Source organism: Castor canadensis, chromosome 16, assembly GCF_047511655.1.
Source record: "Castor canadensis chromosome 16, mCasCan1.hap1v2, whole genome shotgun sequence".
Classification (NCBI taxonomy): domain Eukaryota; kingdom Metazoa; phylum Chordata; class Mammalia; order Rodentia; family Castoridae; genus Castor; species Castor canadensis.
In genome coordinates, this window is record NC_133401.1 from 58,373,411 (window position 1) to 58,379,135 (window position 5,725).

Below are 5,725 nucleotides of genomic sequence, written 5' to 3' on the forward strand. Positions count from 1 at the left end.
TAAAGAAGGAGGACTTTTAAAATGTCCTGGATTACAGTAAAAAATTTGTATAGTACATATAGGATTGGAAATCAGGTTTTACCTAGCTACACAGGAGGCATAGCTCAGAAGGATCCTGATTCAAAGCCAGCCCAGGCAAATAGTTAGCTAGACCTCCCTCAAACCCATCACAAAAAAGGGCTGGTGGAGTGGCTTATGGTATAGGCTCTGATTTCAAACCCTAGTACCATGAAAAAAAGAAAATCAGGTCTTAGTGCAAAAGAGGTACTAAGTAGATTTATAGATGAGACCATATATTTTAAAATACTAGACTCCGATGGAAGGGGAGAAATACGATGATAGGAAAACCACAAGAATCATGCTTAACTAATTTACATTCCCACCACCAGCAAATAAGAATTCATTTTCCCCTACTTCCCCACGAACATTTGTTCTTATTTGCTTTCTTGAAATTACCTGGTATCTAAGCATGATAGATATTTTTTTTCATATATTTGTCTATTTATAATTCTACATTTGAAAAATGTCTTATTAAAAAGTTCATTTGCCCACATTTTGATTTGGTTATTTGCTATTTTGGTGTGCAATTTCTTGACCTATTAATATACTCTAGATGTGACTGCCCTGTTGCTTAAATATCTGGCAAATATATTTCATTCTGCTGGCTGTATCTTCAAGTTGTTGATTGTTTCTTCTGCTGTGCAGAAGCTTTTTAATTTGATACAATCACACTTTTCAGTTGCTCTTATTTCCTGAATTGTTGGAGTCTTATGCAGGAAATCCTTGCTTGTGCCTATAACTTGAAGGCTGCACCTGTGTTTTATTCTAGTAGTTTTCTTATATTAAGAAATCATATTAAGGTGTTTTAGCCACTTTGGGTTGATTTTTCTTTAAGTCTTCTTCCTGTGGTTATTCAGTTTTCCCAGCACCACTTGTTAATGAGGTTGTCTTTTGGCCAATGTATATTTTTGGCACCTTTGGCAAAAATAAGATGGAAATATCTGATTGTGCTTATTACTACATCTTCTGTTCTACTACATTGGTCTTTCTGTGTGTGAAGGTTGGAGCAGTTCTCTTCCATGGTAATACAATTATAAACGATGGCTTTTTCTGACAAAATAGGCAAGATACAAAAGTGTGTCAGAGAGATAAGACATTTGAATCTGTTTTAAAAAGAAATCACCCTGCAAGCCAATAGTATTGTTGCAGTTTTTGCTAGTGTTTTATTTTTTGCAGTGCTGGGGATAGAGCCCAGGGTCTGTACATACTGGACAAGTCTTCTGTCACTGAGCTATATCCCTACTCTGGGTTGCCATTTAAAAAGGGCTTTCTATATAAGCTTCACCTAGCTAATCCACGCTATTTGACATTTCAAATTCTGGGAATTTCTTAACCAAGAGATTTGTGGGAGGGATGGCTCCTTTGGGACTTGCAGTGTGCAAGTGTTGTTTTTCTTGGCTTTCTTACTGATAATGCTAGGCTTTTTGGTGCTGGGTAAGGAAATAAGCTGACATGATTATTTATGAGATCTTCTGAGGCACTTTGTGGTCATCTTTACTTTAGTAAATGCCCGCAGGCCATACTCACCCAGCTCTCGGCTGCTCCCTGACACCTTTTTCAAACCAAATGTGGACTGAGACCCAAACACATCAGAGCAGTTGATGCACACAGTGTCAGCCTGGAGGACATGGGAGAAATAGTTGGCCTTGTCTAAGTCTTTTGTGAAGACAGCTGCAGAGTGTCCATACTTGAAATTGCTGGCTCTGCTGAAAACCTCCTCTGTGGTCTTGATCTTCAGGATCTGCATCACTGGTCCAAAGATCTCCTTCACAGCAGTCATGCCATCTTGCATGTCTCTGAGCACAGTGGTCTGGATGAAGGAGCCGTGGACAGCAGTGGTTTCCCCCACCACACAGCAGATTTGCTAACTCTTGCTTCCTAGATTTACTATAGCCAAGAATCTGCTTAAACTGAATTTCGGTGGGCCTGCTCCATAGCCCGGTCCCTCTGACATCCGACATGATGACGTTAGGGCTCTTGTCCCCCAGCTCTAGGGTCACTGTCTTGAGATTGTTGCTTCCCACTGTGACCTGGATCAGATAGCCAACCTCAGTGGACACTGTGCATGTCACTTTGTCCACATCCTCTTGGGAATCAGTGTTGACCAGCTGTAGGGCCAAATCCAAGAAAAATGTTTCCCACACTAGGAAGAAAAACAACCTTCCTTGATCAATTTGGCCACGTAGAGAGCAGTGAGAGGTGTCTGCTCAGTGACCTTTATTACAACCACATTCCTACTCACCAAGGCCCAGCCCAGTTTCCATGCTTGGCATCTGGAACAGGATGTTCCACAGAATGATCTGGCCATACACCTACATGGACTCATGGCAGGTGCAGCTGAAGAGGTCTCCATCGATGGGAATGGTTTTCCCATGTAACTTCAGCCCAGCAAACATAATAATGGACCATGTCCAAATCCACCAGGTAGGAGATGATGTAAGTGTCTTCGTCCAGGCTCTCCAAGGCCACCAGGTTAGTCAGATCCCATTTGATCAATCAGCCAGGTGGTACAGCAGCTGGCCTCTCTCAGATATGTCTATGAGGTGGCAGGGTGAGCCCATCTGGAAGGCAGTCCTGGCAGTATTCACTGCCTTGTCCACGTCTCCCTTGTTCCTTTCTGCTACCTGACAGATGACCTCTCCAGTGGACTGATTTTCTTGCTGATAACATTGTGCCATTTGTCATTTATGAAGATCTGGTTTAGAAGACCCCATGCTGCTGTTGGGGGCCAGATTGGCCTGGCTGGCTGAGACCAACAGGAGGCAAGCAGCCCAGATAGGGCCATGGTCTGCAGCAGCAGGCACATTGGCCTGCAACTTGCTACAAGGAGCTGGGTGCAGTAGCTGGTTTTGTTACTATGGCTCTGTAGTATACTTTAAATTCAAGATTGTGATCCTTCTAGCATTACTCTATTGTTAGTGGCACTAGTGTTTGAACATTTGTTACACAGGCATTCTACCACTTGAGCCATGTATCCAGCCCTTGTTTAGATTTCATTATTTTTCAGGCAGGATCTCACATATTTACCTGGGGCCAGCCTGAGTCCACAATCCTCCTACCTACACCTCCCAAGGAGTTGGAGTCACAGGCATGAGTCATCACGCAGTTTATTGATTGAGATGCAGTCTCACTAACGTTTTGACCACTCCAGCTTTGCACTATGATTCTCTCAATCTCTGTCTCCTGAGTTTCTGGCATTACAGGCATAAGCAACCATGCACAAAACCACCATTGCTCTTTTTACTCAAGATTGCTTTGGCTATTCAGGGTCTTTTCTGTTTCCATATGAATTTTAGCATTGTTTTTCTTATTTCTGTGAACATGTTAATTAAATTGTGATGGGCATTGCACTGGATATGTGAATCACTTTTGATATTATGCCATTTTGTCAATGTTATTCTGCTGACCATGAACATGGCAAGTATTTCCATTTTCTAATGTCTTCTGTTTTTCTTCTTTAGTGTTGATAATTTTCACTGTAGAGGTCTTTAAGATCTTGGGTTAATTTTATGCCAATGGAGTTTTTGAGGCTATTGTGAATGGAATTGCTTTCTAGGCTTCTTTTTTCAATGACTTTGTGTTGACTTATAAAAAAGTGCTTTTTTGTACTATGTACTTTGTTGAAAGTACATATCAGATGTAGGGGTTGTCAAATGTCATCTTTAAGGTCTTTAATCCTATCTGCCATCAGGGATGGTTTGACTTCTTTCTTTTCTATTTTTATCATTTTTATTTCTTTTTCTTACCTTATGAGTCTGGAAATCAAACACTATATTGAATAAGAATGACGATAATAGAAACCCTTGATGCACTCCTAATTTTACAGAAAATGTTTCAGATTTTCCCCATTCAGTACACTGTTGACTATGGGTCTGTCATATACAGCCTTTATTAAGTTAACATATAAATCATGTATAACTAGTTTCTTCATGGCTTCTATCATGAATTGGTGTTGGATATTTTCAAGGGCTTTATCTTTACCTATGGAGATTATCATGGGATTCTTATTCTTAATTCTGTTCATATGCTGAATTATGGTTATTGGTTTGTGTGTGTTGAGCTATCTTTGCCTTCCTGGCATGGGTTCAATATGAAGGTTTTTGAGTTTTTTTTTTTATGTTGTTGAATTCTATTTACAAGCATTTTCTTAAGAGATTTTGGAACTATGTTCATCAAAGATCTTAGCCTGTAGATTTTTTTCTTTTGTTGTATCCTTATCCAGTTTTAACACTGTCTTCATCTAATGAATTTGGATTTTTGCTTCTTTTTTGTATTTTGTGGAATAGTTGGAGCACTGGTGTTAGTTCTTCTTTAGAAGGTCTGGTACAGTGAATCTGTCTGGTCCTGGGCTTTTTCTTTGTTAAGAGGTTTTAATTAAAGTGGGGAACAGGAGTGAAGAACAGGTCCTGTCTGGGTGGTTGGTACCAATTGAGGGGGGAGGATATGGGGAGAGGGTTAGGAGGGTGAATATGGTGCAAATACTATGCATAAATGTATGTAAATGGAAGAATGAGACATGTTGAAACTATTCCAGGAAAAGGAGGGTGGAGAATGATGGAGGATGTGAATTCAACTATGATATAAGAACTTTTGTAAATATCACAATGTACCCCCCTTACAATAATCACCCTCCACCAAAATAGAGATTTTTTTTATTTCTTTTCCAATCTCATTGCTTCTATATATCTGAGTTATTTGTATCTTCTTGGTTAAAATTTGTTAGGTTATATGTGTCTAGAAATTAATCTGTTTATTCCAGGTATTGAAATTTATTGAAGAATACATGTTCAAAGCATTCCCTAATGATCTTCGGAATTTTAATGATATCAGTTGCAATGTCACCTTCTTATGTCTAATTTTGTTAATTTGGGTTTTCTAAGGGTTTGTCAATTGTCTTTATTTCTGTAAAAAAAAACCAACTCTTTGATTCATTGATTTTTTTAGTCTCCATTTCATTAATTTCAGTTCTGATCTTTAATATTCTTTCCTGCTACTAATTTTAGAATTGGCTTTTCCTTCTTTTTCTAAAAACTTGAAATGCATTATTAAGATAAGGTATTTATTTGAGATCTCTCTGATTTTTTTTTAATTTAAGCACTCATAGATACAAATGTCCCTCTTACAACTACTTTCATTGTATCTCATACAATGAAATTGTCTCTTTGGATGTGTTCACTTTCATCTGCTGCTAAGACTGTCCCCCGGCTGCCCATTATTTCTTCAATGTCTCTTTGATCATTCTGAAGTGCATTGCTATCTATATGCTTGTATATTTTCTGAAGTTTCTCTTGCTGTTTATTTCTAATTTTATCCCATCATGGGTGGATAAAATACAGTAAGTTATTTCCTGTCTTTTCTAAGAGGTCCTTTATGTCCAGAGTTATGACCTACCTTGGAGAATGTTCCATGAGCTGCTGAAACATATGTGTTTTGGGTGGCAGTTGCATGGAATATTCAGTAGATGTTAAGTCCTTGTGATATATACTACTGTTAAATCTGAATTTTCTTCATTGATTTTTTTTTTTTGGTCAGGATAATCTGTTTATGAGAATGAAGGTTTGAGTCATTTACTGTTATTGTGCATTTATGTCCAATAGTGGTTCATTTACGAGATATGGTACATCATACTTCAGTGTTTATAATTGTCATATCCTTTTGATGGGTT

General features: G+C 38.5%; 1 pseudogene; it reads right to left on the minus strand.

Moving 5' to 3' along the window:
- Positions 1-1,516: 1,516 nt before the first annotated feature.
- On the minus strand, positions 1,517-2,866 carry LOC109680836 (aldehyde dehydrogenase, mitochondrial pseudogene; annotated as a pseudogene).
- Between the last annotated feature and the right edge of the window lie 2,859 nt (positions 2,867-5,725).